We start from the raw sequence: 20919 nt of genomic DNA, 5'->3' as shown, positions 1-20919 counted from the left end.
AGGTGGTCCTCGATTGTAATGGAAAATGACTGAATTCGAGTTCAGTCAGAATCCTTTTTTGTCTGACCTTTTCCTAATAACATTAAATTTACAGTGTTGAATTACACAGCAGGGGGATAGGTTTCATTAAAGGGTTGTAACTAAGTATAAGGGTATTATTCTTTCACTGCCAGGTGCCAACACAATGAAGACCAGCTATTTAAAATCTCTCATTAATTGTGTTACAGCCTCACTAAAAACTAATCCAGCTTCCTCCCACTGTACGAAGACATGCAGTTTAACTCATTGGTGTGTGTTATCTGGCTTCATGGACAGATAGAGCTGGGTGTCATCTGCATAGCAGTGTAAATGTATGCTATGTCTTTTTTTTTTTTCTTTTTTTTTTGGCCTGTCCCGTTTGGCTCTTTTGCATCAGAATTGTTGTCTAAAGGCAAAGAAAGATGCCCAACGGATTTACTTTACCAAACTGACAATCCCAGCCTTGCCGTAATGGTCCATTTGATTCACCTTTTATTGTTTATTTTATTTTCACTTAATGAATACGGGACAGACTTGACTGGGGGAAAGAAGGGGAGAAAGAAAGAGGGAAAGAGAAACAGCTGAGAAGAGGGACGGGGGAGAAGGGCAAAAGACAAAAACCAACAGAACGGGCAGAGAAAAAAAATGCATATATCAATCACCTGGATCACCTGCTGAGAAAGAAAAAAGAAAGCAAGCAGAAGAGAACAAGAGTAATAGAATAAACAACATCACAATGATATATGGGAATATGACAGTAAATACTAAATGTTAAACATTATTGTGCAGCACATACACTCAAAAAAATCTGTTGTTGGATGAACACAATTTAATCATGGCACCCTTTTTGCACACAATTTAACCAAGCACAATAAACCCTTTTCGATCATGTCAAACCAACACATTTAGCATTTGGTGGTTTAATGTAATCAGATTACGTTGGATCAACATACTATACTTACATTGATTTGAAGTGATTTATTTAAGTATGTAGAGTGAAATTTGTTTTAATTCATTCTACACAATTTAAAAAGTTTAGGAAAACAGAATTAAATCTTGTTGTTTCAACAACTACTTTGTTAATCAAGGCAATGATTTCACTCATTTCAACCAAATTATTTCAATTAGATTTGTTTACATTTGTTACACATTTAGAAACCCACTACTTTACAAAAAAAGTCACAATCAGATTATGATAACATTATCTTTATTAACTGGATTTAGTGGACAATATAAAAGCTTACCATTTTTGTACACCTGCAAGCATTATGCCACTTCAAAAGGTAAAATGTTAGAATACTTATTTACATAGGTAATATGTTGGAACCAAAGCTTCCACAACTAAAAACAGATGCAAAATTTGCTCAATATATCGACTGCATTTTAAAAAATTAAACTAAAAGATAAAAATACATCTCCCACTTGGCAAGTTAAAACATGTGACAAAATCGAATTGTGTGAATTTGGAAAAATAAAATAAAATAATTAGAAATATTTTGGGGGCAATACAACAACAACAAAAAATTCCATAGGTGATGAAAATCTATATTTGTTTGGTGTATCTCATTGAAATAATTATTAGTTTGACCAATTTTTATATTTCTGTATTTATTTTTTTAATTTTGGTTGCAGTCCTCCACAGCTAGCAATATAGTTTTGCTGTGTTTTAAAACATGCTAGCAAGCAAAATGGAAACAATAATACAGTGAACTTAACAGGTGGCAGTGGTCTTAAACTTTACAGGACCTTGATACATAAACACAACATAGTACTTCTGTCAGTACTTCTGATCCATTTTGAGCCATCTATATAAGGACAAACAAAAATCATCTGCAGTGCTGTATAAAAGGTGAATTGCCCAACAGAGAGAATCCAAAAACTTAAAAAAAAATGTTTTAAATGAAAGAAAAAAAATATAAACAACTCAAATATTAACATTATATATTGGAAATCACCATTGCACCAATGAACCATTCAAGACCTATCAGTCATTTTCAAGTGCTCTCACCCCATAAGCTTGTTTTTCAGAAACTGTACCTTTGAAGACAGCTTTTGTCCATCAAGATTTAAAAGTATCTTCTGGAGGACTTCAAAGGTGCATTTAAGTTCTGGTGGGTAGCTCAGGTTCAAACGGTATATGAGTCCAAACAACAGAGCACATGCTTGTGCAATGTTACCCAAATCAGTGTTAGCCTCCACACCCTCAATCACGACACCAACGTCCTCTGGGTCATCTTCAGGTTCAGCACCCTCCTTCTGGATGACGTACACCCCCATCACAGTTTGCTCCATGCAGCTTTTTGCCTCGCTGTCCGTATCCTACATGAAAAAGTATAAGACAACAAAGTAAAATTTAAGAGATTGTTTAAACAACTGTTTCTATGCTGTTCATAAAATCCAAGTAGTCAAAGTAATAAACAGAAAATTACACCACTAAAGTAGTTGTTAGTAATTACTCCAATACATAAATTATAAAATACACCTCTCATGTCAAAAGAGGTGGCATAATTGACCTCTCACCGGCCCCTCCCCCGAAAGGGCCATTGTCCAATTACACATTATAGCAACCGTTACTGTGTCTGACAAACATTAACCTCAAGCAATATGGAGAAGCGGTGTGCCCACCGATACGCCGAGAGATTGTGTCTGGAGGAGTTGTGTTCTTTCCATTCACAAAGTCAAAAACAACGTGAATGGATTAAACAGTGTGTATGGCCCCATTCCCAGGTAAATGTACCGAACATTATGAAGCATGTCTGCTCGCACATTCGGGTACCCATTGGTGCGCAGAGGAAACCATTTGTTTGTCGGACGTAGCAAGAGTAACTTAGGGGGACAGGACTCGAGAAAAGGCTAACTCAGCTGCTAAAATAAAACAGGTATAGAAGTGTTAGTACTAAACAGCTCAAAGTTCATAGACATTTCTATTTACAAATACTGATGACCATAACAATGAAAAAACAACAGGACTTGTTTTAATCCAAGTACAGATTCAAAAGCAATATAGTCTTGATGCATGTTAAATGCATTGTATGTTTGTGTATCAAGTTTAAGTAGGCATAAATTTCTTTCCTTCCAATACCAAATTCCAGAAATTCTTTATTGCAACGCTTAATACTGTTTGGTATTCAAGACATCCTTTCCCCAATACCAGGTGTCTTGTTGCTAATCTCAAAATTGTAATTTTAATGATTTGCATTTGAGGCAACGTCACAATTTGTATGAGAATGTTACAGACAACATGCTGTCACAATGGCTCACCAAGTACTCCTTTATTAACTTCTCATAGTCTTCGTTTAGGTGGATGCACAAAGACTTCAAGATGCATGCTCGTCTGGTATGGATGTTGTCATGCTGGAGAGGAGGAGGAGATAATATGAGCCAAAACCAGTCTGTTTTTCTTAAAGCTAGGGTAATCAGTTAACTTGCATAATTATTCTTTAGGTTAGAACCTGGCATGTACCACTTGTTAAGCCGAAACAAAATTGACAACTTCATCTCCAAATAAAAGTTATTTTTGCTGCCTATGACAAAGTCTACTCAATCCTAATACAAACCTTGGAGATGGCAAGCATGAGACCTCTTATTTTCTTTCCACGTGTCCCTCCTTTGGTCAGAAAGATTTCCATTAAGCGTGGCGCGTATTGGTCAAGCTCGGCAAAGAAAGTAGATAGCAGAGGCTTTGTGGTGATTCGCAGAAACTCCTTCTCAATCTGCAATAGAGAACAAATACATTGATTAAAAACGCAACTGTATATTTCACTCACTTCACATCTAAGCTGACTAAAGCTGCTTTTAGAAGACCATGCAGACATCAGTGCTGTCTGTGTAGGACATGAATCAGTCTGTGTCAGATACTGAATTTGAAATTTCCACTAAAGTCACAAGTAAGAGGCAAGTGGAACCAAGATCTAGGCCATTTGCTTTTTGAAGTTTGCAAAGACTGCTAAATTGCACCAGTGGTAGTTCACTCTTTGCAACACAGTATGCTGTTCTAAACAGATTTTTCAGGTTTATTTTTAGTATATTATTTGCAATTGGTGTTTGTTCTGGGAAAGATATTGCAGACTGAGCAATAATCCATTTCTAATGGGGGCCTTTCTCAAAATGACTGGTCCCAGTAACAAAGGCGCTTGTCGACTCAGAAATCGAGGGAAAACCAACAACACACCCGGCAGAACATTATGTTATTTACACGGGTGCACATAAGTGGTCCGCATGTGCGCATTCGCTGTCAAAATAAAAGACGCGCAACAGATAAGAAGTTGCAACGCACGTTTGCATCCATATAAAAGGCACTGTTTTTGTCCGCTAGAGTGGGATTTTCACGGCACATTCTGCACCACATCTGTGTGTTCATCATTTGTTTGAAGCCAGCTCACCTCCTGCAACCACTTTTGCGAGAATACGCGCTTCTTTTGTGGTTCGGACTCCTTCTGACATTTCTTTGGAGGTGGAGGAAAACCAAAGTAATTGCTTAAAGGAGCTTCTTCGACATATTTAAGAGTTCTAAACAAATATGTCCTCCTCCAGAAAATCTTATGTATGCAAACACGCGTTGCAACTTCTTATCTTGTGCGCGTTTTTTATTTTGACAGCAAATACGCACTTGCGGACCACTTATGTGCAGCCCCGGTTATATAGCTCGTCATGTTGCAGCCACAGAAATTCTTTTGTCCATGAAACCATAAAGCTGCACTTTCTTTTTGCCTTATAGTCTGATTTGTCATAACTTTTCCGTTTTGTGGTAAGCTTTTCTTTGGCTGTCACTTCTTCACCCTGACCTGTCTTATTTGGCTAAGCAGAACTACAATTAATATCCTGCTGCTTTTACACACGCACTCACATAACACTCAGCGATTGTCTGCGCGATCAACCTCTCACATGTTTAAGCTGCGGGAGATTTCACTTGTCATGTTTGCATAGTAAGCTAACGATTGATAAGACGATGTCAGAGGAATTGGTGCACAAATTATCATCACTCACAGATCAGTGCTGTCGCTCTCTATACACAGGTCGCGCGATTGCAAAGTGAAAGCAAAAAACAAGCGCAAATTCAAACGCGATTTCAATATGTCACATATTGACAGTGGCTCACCGATGCCAATGACATAATTACCCAGCTACATTTCCGAAAGAATGCAGAAGCATTGACATATATTTTTCCTTCTTATGACAGCCCGACGGGCAGGGCAGAGATAGATTTTGGTAGCCCGACTGGAAAAATCGCTAGCCCTGGGACGTCGGGCTAGCCATTTTGCGAGCCCTGTACAGTGTTTCAATAATTGTACCTACTACTCTCCCTGATGGAACAACGCTTGCACTGCCACATACAAGTCACTGAAAGAAAAAAAGAAAAGCAGTTTTAAGGATAGTTTTATTGGCACCTTTTTTTCACTTTGATTAAATCATAAAACTATCATAAAAAATATATGATGGTAAAAGGCTTACCATGTATTAAAGAGGAGGCACAAACAATCAGAAAAAGGGGTCAGCTTTCTTTGTGGTGTTACTATGGTAAAGAAAACAGAAAAAATTATTTTATAAAAATTCCACAGTGGATTTTTTTTTACTTTGTTGCAAATGTATAAAAAAAATACAAATACATATAAATACCTCTTGCAATAAAAAATTCACAGATAAATATCCAATCTGTTGCCAAATGTAATAGCAGTGTTTCACACTATGCAATAAAGATGCTGGTAGTTGCGGTATAGGTCCGACAGGCAATTTTCATAACTATCCGCCATTGCCTTTTCCTCTGACCTCGTGTTTATGCTCTTTTTCCCATGCACTAGCATCAAGTCAATTCGAAGGATGCAGCCCCTGAATTTGGACACAGCTAATATTTAGCAAATCGCGCATGCTAGTTTAACTTGCATTACTGTGAGAGGCCGAATGCTTAAAATAAAAGGAGAGAGAAAGAAAGAAAGAAAGAAAGAAAGAAAGAAAGAAAAAATGCAAATGATAATAAAAAAAGTGAACAAAGACCATGTCTTGCAATAACCGTCATTTAAAACCAAAGTGAATGCTAACAGAGCTAGGTAGAAGTTCAATGAGACAACCATACTAGCTTTAGCTAACTTCATTTACTTTGAAAGTGAATTACAAACGTGTTAAATATTGAATTAAACATATCAATAACCGCTAAAAACACTATAAGACTAACTGCAAAAACGGGTAAAAAAAAAACAAAAAAAAAACAATGAAGTGGAAATGCTAATAATAGTATAAATATACCCAGAGCGGATTATAAATCAGGTATTAGACGGTACCGATTGGCACCGTCTAATACCAGATTTTCACTGTATTTGCTCCACTCCCGCTGTCTAATGACAACTTACACATTTGGAATTAAAAACATTGTTAAACAATTAATGGACAAAACAACTTCGTTTGACTAAGATATTTTGAGTTATTTATTACTTACCTGTATTGTGGAAGATTCCGCAGAGGGAAATGGCAGTCCACTGAACACATATAACTTCTCCGCGTTCCCGCCTCTTCACTTTTGGGAAGTTTGAGCATGCGCACTAGGCATCGGTTTTAGAGTTGTTGATTTAAAATAATTACATTTAATTGAACTGAAGAATGCAAATCTAGTTCATTAAACTTTTTGTTATTTTATGTTAAACCAACAACTGATAATGATTTAAAAACCTAAACTCAATATGTTCATGTTAAATAGACAAATGTCTATTGAATTAATCAAACAACTGCCTTAGTTGACTTTTTTGAGTGTAAGATCAACAGAACACAGTGTGCTTTGAGGTAGGAGCCAAAAAGGGTGTAGTTTGTGGGTGTGATCACCCGTGTGTACACCTGTGAGCATGGACGCGCTTGTTTTTTGTTTTTTTAAAAGGTTCCTTCATGTAATAATCTGCTAGAGGGTGTGGGGGGCCACAGCCCCGTCCTCCAGGGCGTGAAGCAGGTGTGGAGGAGATCAAAACTCCAGACATCCAGAGGCCCCCAGAACACAAGAGACCAAGGAAGACCAACAGAGGGGCAGCCGCGCCACTGTCCCAGAAAGAGCTGAGGAGAGTCCCAGATGAGGGCTCACTCAGCAGCCGCGGAGCAGAAGCCAGGGGGAGTTGCAGTGACGCGCCCGTGAGCTCCGCCGGCAGCCAGCCGTGCCTGAGTGACCGAGCCCCAGGCCGAGAGGCCGGGGGCACCCCACCTCCGAAGTGGCCCGAGCGAGCCCCAGGCTCCAGGCCCCGATAAGCGGCCAAGGAGTGAGCCGGTGTGTACCTGGACGCCCATCCCCGGACACAAAGAACCACCAACGCACCGATGTCTGAGGGGGTCCGCCACTGGCAGGGGAAGTGGTGGTAGGGGGAGATAGGCCTCCAAACCTTGGAGGGCCTGAGATGTCCCCAGAGAGGTGGCGCCTGATACCCAACCTGACATATAGACACAGACATACAGGCACACACAGATACAAACATCCATTCCCACCCTCATGCTCTCATATGCACTTACTCCACACTCAACCAACGTGGAGACATACATAAAGAGACGCTGTACACACGATCACACTCCCCAAGCGTACTCTACAAACCGGGTCTAGGTGCCCCCGCCCCTGGAGGGGGGAACTGCACCCAGACCCAGGTGGTGTTTCCCTTTTCCCTGCGGTGGGGGGAGGCAGACCTCCCCGACTCCGCAGCAGCAGGAAGGCTCCACACTCCAGACCGCAGTCGGACGGCCAACTCCTCCTCCTAGTCCTAGCCCCCCTGCTCCAGCAGGTCGCAGAGAACGGGGGTGAGAGAAGACTCCGAATATGCTATGTCTTCTAATGATGCTGCCTAAGGGAAGCATGTATAATGTAAATAGAATTGGTCCTAGCACTGAACCCTGTGGAACTCCATAATTAACCTCAGTGTGTGAAGAGGACTCTCCATTTACATGCACAAACTGGAGTCTATTAGATAGATATGATACAAACCACTGCAGCACAGTACCTGTAATACCTACAGCAGGGGTGTCAAACTCAAATACACAGTGGGCCAAAATTCAAAACTAGAACAAAGTCGTGGGCTAACGTTAATATTTATTGAAATATATTTATTCCTCCAGATATAAGAATGAATATTTTCTTATGGACTCAAACACGTTTTGCTGAAAAACTGAATATGGAACAAGCAAAGCTTAATACTAAACAATACATATATTAGCTGTATAATAGTAGGCCAGCTCTGATAGTATTTTTGGTATGGCTTTGCGGACCAAATGTAATTAGGCTGCCAAGATTGGCCCGCAGGCCAGAGTTTGACACCTATGACCTACAGCATGTTCTAATCGCTCTAATAGGATATTATGGTCGACAGTATCGAACGCTGCACTGAGGTCTAGCAGGACAAGCACAGAGATGAGTCCACTGTCAGAGGCCATAAGAAGATCATTTGTAACCTTCACTAAAGCTGTTTCTGTGCTGTGATGAGCTCTGAAACCTGACTGAAACTCTTCAAATAAACCTCTGCAGATGATCTGTTAGCTGTTTGACAACTACTCTTTCAAGGATGTTTGATATGAAAGGAAGGTTGGAGATTGGCCTATAATTAGCTAAGACTGCTGGGTCTAGAGATGCTTTTTGAGTAAAGGTTTAACTACAGCTAGCTTGAAGGCCTGTGGTACATAGCTGATTATTAGAGATAGGTTGATCATATTTAAGATCGAAGCATTAATTAATGGCAGGACTTCTTTGAGCAGTTTCGTAGGAATGGGGTCTAAAAGACAGGTTGATGGTTTGGAGGAAGTAATTATTGAAGTTAACTCAGAAAGATCAATTGGAGAAAAAGAGTCTAACTTAACATCAATGGTACTAAGAGTAGCTGTAGATAATATTACATCTGTGGGATGATTACTGGTAATTTTTTCACTAATGATAAAAATTTTATTTGTGAAGAAGTTCATGAAGTCATTACTAGTTAATGTTAAAGGGATGGTTGGCTCAACAGAGCTCTGACTGTTTGTCAGCCTGGCTACAGAGCTGAAGAGAAACCTGGGGTTGTTCTTATTTTCTTCAATCAGTGATGAGTAGATAGGTTGATCATATTTATGTAGGAATGACACATTGATGGTTTGGAGGAAGGAATTATTCCAGTTACTTCAGAAAAAATCAATCAGAAAGAAAAAAAGAGAAAAAAAACAGAAGTTAAAGGGATCCTGATTGTGTTTCAGGGGGATCAGTGGATGCTCTCCAGCAGCAGCCTGTTCATTCGTGGTTCAGGTGCCAACAAATCAGACAGCAGCATTTACACAACGTTTAAACAGCAAACACTCATGGAAACAATGTGATATCATCCACACAACATGTGTACAATGTCTAAAAAACAGTGCAGAAATAACCAAACAGGCAGGATGAAAAATGAGTTTAGTGCAAGAACAGCTCCCGAGTCACCTTTAATAGTTAGAACATGTGACACACAGCTGCTGTCAGGATAGTTCCACTTATCAGAGTGCATGGATGTCTTTTATACCTGCACAGGTGACTTCTCTAATTACTAAGACTCTCAGTCAGAGGGAACCACACGGCACAGATGAGTCAGGATCGGAAACAGGAAACAGGATCACGAGTGAATGTGATCTTTGTGTGACGCAGGAAGAGCACATTCACATGCTCGCATGTAAAACTAATTAAACATCATGTCCACATTTTCTCCCGCTCCTCCGGCTGTGCCCTGCTCTCCTTCACCTCATCCACCGGCTTGCAAACCGAGCGCTACAACAAACAGGAAGCCGGCGAACCCCGGGGACTAACCAAACAAACAGGAAACAGCACATCAACAGAGTTCCTAATTATGAGGATTTGCTTTGCTGCTGGTGATCATTAGTGGAAGCTACTGTTTCTAATGGAGTCACAGGAAGAATATTCCAGAGTCGATGCTTTATTAAAGCAGTCGGCCTGGCCTCCGAGCAAACCTTCAGGAACGATGAAGCACATTTGTTTACATCTCACTCACTTCATTTTAATATTTGACATACACTTCAATAAAAAGTTATTAGCTCTGAAATTAAGCGAGGGAGTTTTTCATTCCAGGGGAACATTTCAGAGGAATTTTGTTGATTTCTGTTCGTTGCTCTTTTTTGGTTTCTTAATATTTAAGGAAAAAATCAGTCACAAATCTTTGAACTTCTTTTTTCTGCATGTGTGGGATATTTTTGGTCAACCTTGCCCTGCCTGCAACTCATAAAGCTTGTTCCAATAGTTTTTAATAATCATACTGAAGAAAGACGTGAAAAAACTTAGAATTTGAATTTATTAATAAAATGATTATGAGTCAATGTTGACATCTAACAGAACAAATGTGACTGAAATCTAAATATAATCTGAGGATGAATGAGAATTTCCTTAGTTAAGATTTTTGTGACTGAGTAACAGGACAAACTGATACGTGATCAGTGAAGAACACAGACTGTGAAAAATGAAAGTAGCACTGGTTTTTCACTGGTTATTAAGAGGCGATGTACAGAAAAAAAAATAGAAAAAAGTAGAATAGAAATTCATGCTCATGTGTTGCGTGTGCGTGCACTGCTGCAGCTTCATCATGGACGAGGGCTGTAAGGAAATGTGACTTTTATTTGTTCCCTTGTACCTTTTTTGCACCACGAACCGGTTTATGTCCGACAGACCAGCTTTTAAGGTGTTGCGGATAAATACAACAAAATAAGACCAGGACCAAAAAAAGAAAAGAAGAAAATGTAGTCATAACACCCAGGGAAAAGACCCAGGGAAACTGAGTTAACGATAAAAACCGATAAAAACCCAGAAAACCAACGATTTCACACCCGAGCTTCAACTCTTGCGGCCCGTTGCCAAACGACTCATGGACTGGCACCGGTCTGTGGCTCGGGAGATGGAGACCGCTGATTTACATGATAAAAGAAGAAAAATATTGTAACAAAACTCTTTGATTCCTCTACAACAGTACCTTCATACAATCTCCATGGAAAAGTATTGTGCCCTCTTCCTGTAACAGCAGGAAGTGTTAAATAAGTGCAGGCTGAAGAACGCTGTCTCAGTTTAGAGTCACTCAGACCTGATAGCGACCTGTGAGACGTGATTTTACACCTTCAGTTTTTACTCACTGAAGCCATTTGAGGAGGCGTGTGTGTGAGTTTTTTGAGACTTTTGTCTTGTGTCCTTGAATAGAACTTCTATTGACAACTTGCTTTTTCCTTTAGCTTTATGCACAGAGCCTGTAATCCTAACACACACACACACACACACACACACACACACACACACACACACACACGATAGATTAGTCATTGGCTGATTACCTAAAGCTCACAAAAGGATGCAGGAAGGTAAAGTGAGGGGCCAGAGATGAGTCACTTTGTGACCCATACGTCTTTGTCTTCCTCTCTTTGTGCACAGCCACATTAAACACACACACACACACACACACACACACACACACACACACACACACACACAGGAAGCATCTCCTGGATGTTTTTGCAACAGCTTGTTCCTCTAATCTGCGGCCCAACTTCCAAAACCGTCGGTATGTGAATCCTGCTGGAATGCCAAACAAACAGACATGTCTGAACATCACAGAGACATTTCAGCTGGAAGTAAAAGAAAATAAAAGTGTGTGTGGAAAGGAGGAGGAGGAAAACGAGCTGTTCACTGATGAAGAGGAGGAGATGAAAGGAAGAAGGGTGATTTGAAGTGTACGATAGAAAAGAAGTGGTGAAGGAGAAGAGACACGGAGAGAGAAAGGAGACAGATGGGTGGGAGGAGAAGGCCGGGAATGAAAGGGAAGAGGAGCGTGACGGTAAAACGAAAGCAGGAGGGGGGTGGAGGAGCAGAGGAGGTGAGGACTGAGAGGAGAAGAGGAGCCAAAGGGATGATAGAGAGTAAAGAACAGATGGTGGGAGAAAAGGAAGGATGAGGGGGGACAAAGATGATAACAGCAGGAGAGAATAGAGAAAAGATTAAATATTGCTGGACTCAAACAGAATCAAGAGAAATAAAAGAGGAAGACGAAAAAGAGAGGAGGAGGAGGAAATGAGAAAGGTGAGATTTTGAAGCAAGAGAGGAAAAGAACAGAAAGGAAATAAAGAGGTAAAGGATTTTAGATGCATCCCTGATAGATCCTCCCAGACTACAGCGTCCCGCCGCCGAGCTTCTCCATATGATGAATGATGACACACCTGAAACCAGGTGGCTGGGAGAAAAGACCTCAACGAACACAAGCGAACATACAAAAAGTCAGTTTGTGAAGGTCTGATGCTGCTGGACGTGTGTGTGTGTGTGTGTGTGTGTGTGTGTGTGTGTGTATAATCATGTGAAGCCTCTGTGCTTCTAAACATCTTCCACTGAGCAGGACAGACTGTTGGATCATTCCACATCCACTCTGAGAGACGTTCCCACCTGACCCCCCCACAGAGTCAACTGATTTGTTTTTCTATGATAACTTTTGTGCATTAAATGAAGCAATGAAAATTTTACCTTGATAAAATGAATATTTTCAGAAACCAGCCACTGGGCGGGCCACGAGCCAGTGCACACCTAATCCCAGATAAATGGGGACTGCGAGGTCAGGAAGGGTGTCTGGCAAATCTTTACCAAAGCAAACTTAAAGATGAGATTAACATGCCAGATCAGTCAAGGGCCAGGGTTAACAACCACTGACTCTGTGCTGGCAGACACTGTGTAAAGAGGAGAGGGTGAGAGTCATGGATGTAGTGAAGGAGAACATGCAGAGGGTTGGTGTGACAGAGAGGATGCAGGCTTGGAGTGAGATGGAGGCCTAAAGGGTCACCAACAGAGTGAAACTGATTCTTGAAACTCAGTGAACATCACATGTTTCTGGTTTGTTAGTCTTCTTCCTCCTGTACGGCTCTTTGCATGCAACTGCCAGGATGTGACTGTGAGGCCCTAATTAGTGCAGTTCATTGAAACTATCGTGGCATTTACCAGATAACATAATGTGATCAAGCGTTACCTCTAAAACATAATGAAGGCATGTGTACAGTATATATATATGTGTGTGTGTGTGTGTGTGTGTGTGTGTGTGTGTGTGTGTGTGTGTGTACTGTCTCGTGGGAAATCTGAAACTTAGAAGAGAAAACAAAGTCAATAAAAAAAACAGGCTCACTTATCCTCTCTGGGCAGCAGTCAAGGACACCACAGCAGCTCCACTGCTCGAGGCTGGAAGCTGCATCGTCACTGTAGCGGACAGGAACTCAGGCTTCCTGCTGCAGTCAAACACAGAATATTTATTCCAGTTATTTATTATTTCCTTTTAACGCTGGACGTGTGAATGTTTGCAGGGTTTAACTGTCACAGAGTTACTGTTAATGGAGTTTTATCTGAGGGTGCACGGTCAGTGTGTTTATGTGATCACAAGCGTCACATCACTCCATAAAGTCAGCATCATAAACCCTGGCATGCAAATACATGATAAGCTAATAGTGATCTGAGTAGAATAACATGGAGTTCCCCTGAGAGTCGTTCTTACTCTCCTCTACATCCAAGAAGCCTAAATGTGCAGAATCGTGTGCATAGGAACCTTTGTATTAGTATTTATTGACCTTAAAATCTGCCTAGCTGACAGTCACGTGCACATTACACCACTGTTTGTGCTATTTATTAGCAGTAATGATAATCAGCAGTGTAGGACATTCAGCGTTAAGCTAACTCACCTTCACTCCATATTTTTCCCTTGGTGGTCCACACCTCATGTCCAGTGGTTTCATCCCCCACCAGTGGTTCAAATTAGAGATGATTCTGACTCAAAGGTGATGACACTGAAGGCCTCACTCTTAAGAGTTGCTTTCTTAAGCAAGGGAATTAAAACTTCTTGGTATCATGTTCATGTTGTTCATGCTGTGGAGCATGAGCATAAGCAGAGCATGAGTTTGAGGGGCAGAGTGGTGGACGCTAAAGCAGGTAAAGCTTTCAGCTTAGAGACAACAAACAATACAGAGAAAAACCCAACAATCATATGACCCCCTATGAGCAAGCACTTTGGCGACAGTGGGAAGGAAAAACTCCCTTTGAACCGGAAGAAACCTCCGGCAGAACCAGGCTCAGGGAGGGGCGGGGCCATCTGCTGTGATTGGTTGGGGTGAGAGAAGGAAGACAGGATAAAGACATGCTGTGGAAGAGAGACAGAGGTTAATAATGACTAATGATTAATATGCAGTATTAATAGGATTGAGGATACAAGTGGCTGATATGAACTTGCTCCATAGTGTCACTGGGCTCACCCTCTGAGACATGGTGAGAAGCTCACAGTAAACTCCTTCATATCCAAAAGGACCAGCTGAGGTGGTTCAGACTGCTGATCGGGCTACCTCCCGGGGTGCCTCTCTTTGAGGGTTTCCCAAGCAAGCTGGAGAGGTACAAGCCTCCTTCACCTGACCTGGGAGTGCTTCGGGATACCCAGCGGGAACGAAATCGCATTGCTACAATAAAGCATGTCTGGATATCCTCGCCAGCTACCATAGCGACCTTATTAAACATAACCTCAAGAAAACAAATAAGTGACAAGCAAAAACCGGATCTGACAGAGAATGCTCATTTGTTAGAGACTTGCCAATCATAGGTACTCCCACCTTAAATTATCTCCTGTTTCCTGTTCCTGTGTACCACAGGCCTTCAAGCTGGCTGTAGTTAAACCTTTACTCAAAAAGCATCTCTAGACCCAGCAGTCTTAGCTAATTATAGGCCAATCTCCAACCTTCCTTTATATCAAACATCCTTGAAAGAGTAGTTGTCAAACAGCTAACAGATCATCTGCAGAGGAATGGTTTATTTGAAGAGTTTCAGTCAGGTTTCAGAGCTCATCACAGCACAGAAACAGCTTTAGTGAAGGTTACAAATGATCTTCTTATGGCCTCTGACAGTGGACTCATCTCTGTGCTTGTCCTGCTAGACCTCAGTGCAGCGTTCGATACTGTCGACCATAATATCCTATTAGAGCGATTAGAACATGCTGTAGGTATTACAGGTACTGCACTGCAGTGGTTTGTATCATATCTATCTAATAGACTCCAGTTTGTGCATGTAAATGGAGAGTCCTCTTCCATTCAGTTCAGTGTATTTATACAGTGCTAAATCACAACAACAGTTGGTGCTTTATATTGTAATACCCAACAATAATACAGAGAAGACTTTGACAATCAGACAACCCTCTATGAGCAAGCACTTGGCAACAGTGGCAAGGAAAAACTCCCATTCAGCAGGAAGGAGCCTCCTGTAGAGCCAGGATCAGGGAGGGGTCATCTGGCCATCAGGGGCAGTTGGAAGTGATTCATTCAAGCTTTAAGCTTTTGAGAGGACAAAGTCAGGACACTGAGGTTAATTATGGAGTTCCACAGGGTTCTGTGCTAGGACCACTACTCTTTACATTATACATTCCCTTTGGTTCCTTTAGGAAGGTTTCAGGCACTCCAGCGTTGCCTGATTTTCTTTTAGACCCAGAGGAAATCTTTTTTTCAGCATCCATGCTACCAAAAAACTGCCCTTTTAAAATTTGCCGTGAAATTTCCCGAACATCCATCAGCAGTATTTATCTAAGACGCACTCTCTAATTAAATAAAAATGGAAGCATTTTTATTTCTACTTTGTGATTTATGCTGACAAGGCAGCGGACACAGTTTCCCCAGCGGAGCTTTAAAATACGGCAAATGTAAAATTAAAATGATGAAAGGAGTACATCTGACAAACCGTTTCCCATCAGCAGCAGAGAATTACACACTTAGTGTCTGCCCATTCCAGGCTAACCTTATATAAGCTTATAAGCTTTTGATTGCTTTCATTTGCATTTACTTCCTGATGACATTGCCGCTTCGAGGCACAGCTTTGCATTCAAACGGATGAATCGGATCTGCGCTTATCGGGAACATTTTAGCCTTTTTTTCAGCGTTCTGTTCAAACCACGTTGGCCCTCCAGTCCAGGAAACAGCATCATAAACAAAAACGAGAGCGCTGACCAACAGTCGCGTTACACCCTGCATCTCAGCGATAATAAGAAACGCTATCCAGAAAGGAGAGGCTCATTACTATTTCTCCAGGCCGGGCTCAAAGAGGAAATCTTCTCTTCTTCGGTGGTGCACATGAGTAACGTGGCAGCTGTGGTCACACAGCCAGGTCGTTTATTTCACACAAATGAACGCTCCTCGCCTCATCTCGATGCTAAATTGTGTGGGTTGATCCGCTTAACGGTCTAACGGAAGCAGGGATATTGGTATTAATTGCACGCCAAGTCTGCACACACCCTCCCTCCACGCACTCACAAACACACGCTTCTCATCGTCTTCTTTACAGTCTCGTTATTGTTTCAATTTACTCATCGCTTTTTTCTTTTTACCATTATTTTCTGTCTTAATTTTAAAATTTCCCTATAATGACTGAGATTACAGCAGAGAACGGGGCTTTTCTCACTGAGGTGAAGACTTCTGAGCTCCTTCCACAGTCGTGATTTGGCATCAGGATGTTTCAGATAAACAACAACTGAATGACATCTGCAAACATTTAGATAAAGTACCAGCTCCTAAAAAACCCAAATGGAAGATACCAACGGAAAATCTCAACATCCACACTTTATTTTAGCTGAAGGTCCAAACACAAAGTCTGAAAATGAAAGCGAAAACTGAACATCAGGCACCAGTTTTGCTCTCTGGTTGAGCAGGCGACTGTTTGCCACAAGGCTCGATGCAGCATTTGATTCTGAACCTCGGCTCTTTAACTTGCCTGTCTGACAAATTTTCACAGTTTTATCAAATAAAGGTAAAAATATTGTACATATTGAGTCCAAAATTACGACATAATTATAATTAGATAAATACTGAGCTGTTAACATTCATAGACACTTGCAGTGTACTTATCTTTAAACAGTACTCATTACAGTATAATACAACCAACTACCTGTATTTATATAACTGTTCAGTAGCAACCAGCATTCCTACCCCTTACTCAATGTGAAATACCACCAATCACATCACACCTTGTACTGCACTGATCCTACTCCTTACGCTGTAGCTGTAGATATATTTATATATTTTGTTGCTGTATATAATATGTGCATTACCTCTGAAACGTTTATCTTTATTTATGTCATTCTCTGAATGTTGAATGTAAAAGCCTACAGCTGCAAATGGAGAGATGCCAAACTGTGTTTCATTGTTCTAGTACACTGTAATCCCTAACAGTTGTTCTAGCTCATAACTAATAAGCTCATAACACTCAAATGTCGTTTTGTAGTTGAGCAAACTATAAAGTATTGAGCTCTGTTGGCTTTTATGCAGCTTTAATTGAATAGGGCTCAATATTTTTTAGCTAATTTGTTTGGAACGCTCAAAAAGTTTAAGAAGCATATATTAGTGACGTTCTGGTGGGTGGAGTCTTGTCGCTCCCTCAGGAAAGCTGAGTCAGCCATCTTGAATTTACCTTGATGCGGGGAAGATTTGGCCAGCCCGTGTGGATTAAGAGTCCCCAACTTCAACCCACCACGACCACCACCTTATTTTTTTTCATCAACTGCCCTACATTTGGTAAGTCTAACGTGTTTTTGTTTTGTTTAAATTTAATTTCGATAAACATTCTTTTTTATTTTTTACTGGAAATATATTCGTACTTTGTGCACAGTGAATGTTTGTTATAAATGAATTCGAATCCAAGTAATTGTAATTTTAGAAGTTTTCGAATGTGACAAATACGTAATGTTATTTCATATTAGAATGGTGTAACGTTTTGGCAGTTTTCCGTGGGGGGACAACATTTCCCATAATGCATTGCATTCTTGCCCGGGAAGTTGACGGTGGCAGTTCTAGCTCCATGCATTTGAACTTTCTACTAAAACTTTCTACAGTCCGTTTCTACCGGTTGTCGTATTCGCTGGTAATGCACGGGCGTATTGTGAGTATACTTATTTCAATAAGTGTCCGTGTTACACAGTCAGTAGTTTACGCTGTTGAGCTGTGTGTGTGTGCTAGCATGAAGCGAACAATAATAAACAACATGAGTGTGTTATCATGATGGTAATTAGACACATGTTTGTATTTTTTCGTAGTCTCAAATGTGTGGTTGTGAGATAATCTCGAAATCCTTTTAACAGTTTAGAGGGGTATTCCACTAAGCGAGCTCTACAAGTCAAGGCTTGCGGAAAAATGCATCGCCTGATTCAGCCTAACATTACACACTGGTCGAACTCAGTGCTACGAACGAAGTTCAGCTAAATTGTTCGCGCTAATTCGACAAGGCTCAACCAGCCAGACTGAGGCGCCTCCTTGACACATTTAAGCCAGACCCTATCGATCTTTGCTAGATAAATTGAAATGAAAATAAAGAGCCGCGTTCTGCTCCCAGGCTAAGAAAGAATCATTGATGCAGACTGCGCGGATCACAAATACTCCCTAACCTGTAAGGCAGGGGTGTCCAAACTTTTTTCACTGAGGGCCGCATACATAAAACTATAGGAGGGGTGGGGCCACTTACTAGAAATTAGGGAAATAACCTTACCTTTAGTGTATTAAAGTGTATTAAAGATCACAAAATCACTTAAAAGTGGTCGAATATGTTATATTGTTGAATATAATTAAAGACAAAACTGCCTTCATCACAGCTTTCCATAAATGGATCTTTATTGATTCATTCAGAAAAAGCTTTGGTAGCTTATTTTCAGAACAGCAGCCTCAGATTTCTTCTTAGACAGAAGATTTACAGCACAGAGAAAAAACAATAAAGGGGAAAATAGGACGGGTAAATTTCAAGTTTGTTATTTAAGTTATTAAGCTTAGCAACACACCTATCAACATTAGTTTGAAACGGTTAACATTAACAGACTGAACTGGACTTAATAACAGGAGTGCATATAATCTTAGTAAATTATTGTGGTGAGTATCAGCTGCGCTGGGTATGTAAATCGGGCCATCCAGCTGCGGTGCTGATTCGACGCCACTCGTGCCAAAAATCCGGACAAATGTCACTTGATCAAGGAGCAGATCTGCATCAGATGAGATCAGCTGACTACGTGTGCGTGCGCTGTGCAAAAAATGTTTTTGAACATTACAGTTTTTCTCAAATGTTAAAACACAAAAGCCAATCCTGTAACCCAAATGACCAGTAGTCTAAACACATTTACTAAATGTAGCCACCATATTCCAGTACCATAAACACATGTCACATGAAGACACAATTCACAAAACACAACCCTCTGTACTCATAAATCTACACACATTTTTCCTTGCTAAAACACATGTTGCAAAACAACTCTGCTCATATTCTCAAATGAAAGCCCATGTAATGCAAAATGCTTGCCACAGTCACCAATTTTTGAACACAGGGAACACACCTGGCGTCAGTCACTACACACAACGACTCAAAATTGAAGACACCTGTTGCTAATTATCCATTATCAAGGCATTTAGACAACACAACAGGTATAGTACGCTATTGCTTTCTTTGTCACACTACAGTTTTACAGGCCTGTGAAAGTGGTCTGTTACTTTACATGTAGTTTTACATATAAATCAGTCAATTGACAACACATGTTTCTTTCTTTAGAGCTGAAAGAATGCCACATAGAGGTGGGAGGATTGCCATATTCACAGCGGCACAAGAAACCCTCATTGCAGATATGGTCCGTGAGAACAACTGCATTAGACTCCGAGAGATCAGAGACAAAGTCATTGCAGATAATGTAAACTTTGAGAACATCGATGCTGTCAGCGTGTCCACAATAGACCGAGTTCTCCGGCGCCAACAGATGAGGATGAAACAGGTCTATAGGGTTCCCTTTGAGCGCCACTCTGCGCGACACATAGAACAACGTTACGAGTGTGTGCAAGTACGTATACATCCATGTCCACAGTACAGTTAGTGGACATACTGTGTTGCTTAGTGGCCTACATTACTTCTGGACAATACTGTGCTACCTGATTGACCGTTCTGAACACCTGTACGCTTTTCCATGTTCACAGAGGATAATGCAGTTGGATGCGATGGCCAGACCCCATGAGTACCTCTTCCTGGATGAGGCTGGCTTCCAGAAACGAAGGCGAAGAGGCCGTAACATCATTGGCCAAAGAGCCATCACTGAGGTTCCTGGCCAACGGGGGGGGGGGGTAATATTACTCTTTGTGCAGCTATGGGTATGGAGGGGCTTGTCCACCGGCATGCTGTCCTTGGGTCTTACAACACCCAACGTCTCCTCACCTTCCTAGAGGAGCTGAAAGACATCCTCCTGGACCGTCAACAACACCATCCTGGGCCCGCACATCACATGTATGTGATCATCTGGGACAACGTCCACTTCCACAAAACACACCAAATCAGAGAGTGGTTCACCACCAACAGTGACCACTTTTTAAACGTCTGTCTGCCACCCTACTCCCCTTTCCTGAACTCTATAGAGGAGTTCTTCTCATCATGGAGATGGAAGGTGTATGACAGACACAAGAGAGAACCTCGTACGGGCAATGGAGCTGGCCTGTGCTGACATCCCAGTGGAGGCCTTCCAGGGATGGATTCGCCATTCCAGGGCGTTTTTCCCGTGGTGCCTAGCAAGGGACAATATAGCCTGTGATGTGGATGAGGTGATGTGGCCCAATGCAGCTCGGCGACATGATGCCGCACAGTGACTGTGTGTAATACTGTAAAAGGACCGTGTAGACAATAAAAAAGACTTCACACCCTGATCATGTTTCCGAGAGTACTGTTGTGTGCGATAGATTCTGTTTTTGCATTGAGTTGTGTTACAGTAGTGTACGTACATGCAGGATGTTTTTATAGATTTATAGTCTTCATGTGAAACTCACAAATCTAAATGCCTAATCCTCTGCAGGGTTCTATGACGATCCGTTACTGTACAGTTTATGGACCAAAGAACCTTCTCACAAATTGAGCATTGTGTTTTCAATTGTTTTGCTGTAGTGTGTAATGCTGTG

General features: G+C 41.2%; 1 long non-coding RNA gene across 1 annotated transcript; it reads right to left on the bottom strand.

The window, feature by feature from the left end:
• Positions 1-913: 913 nt before the first annotated feature.
• On the bottom strand, positions 914-6715 carry LOC309706274. The gene is made up of 6 exons (XR_014276705.1): positions 6449-6715; positions 5470-5530; positions 5310-5358; positions 3576-3731; positions 3280-3372; positions 914-2337 (listed from the first exon to the last, which is right to left on the bottom strand). It is a non-coding gene; the product is annotated as an uncharacterized lncRNA (long non-coding RNA).
• Between the last annotated feature and the right edge of the window lie 14204 nt (positions 6716-20919).

Source organism: Aulonocara stuartgranti (assembly GCF_965226115.1).
Source record: "Aulonocara stuartgranti genome assembly, chromosome: 5".
In the NCBI taxonomy this organism is placed as follows: domain Eukaryota; kingdom Metazoa; phylum Chordata; class Actinopteri; order Cichliformes; family Cichlidae; genus Aulonocara; species Aulonocara stuartgranti.
The sequence above is the reverse complement of the archived record's forward strand: the minus strand, read 5'-3'. Positions and strand labels throughout refer to the sequence as shown.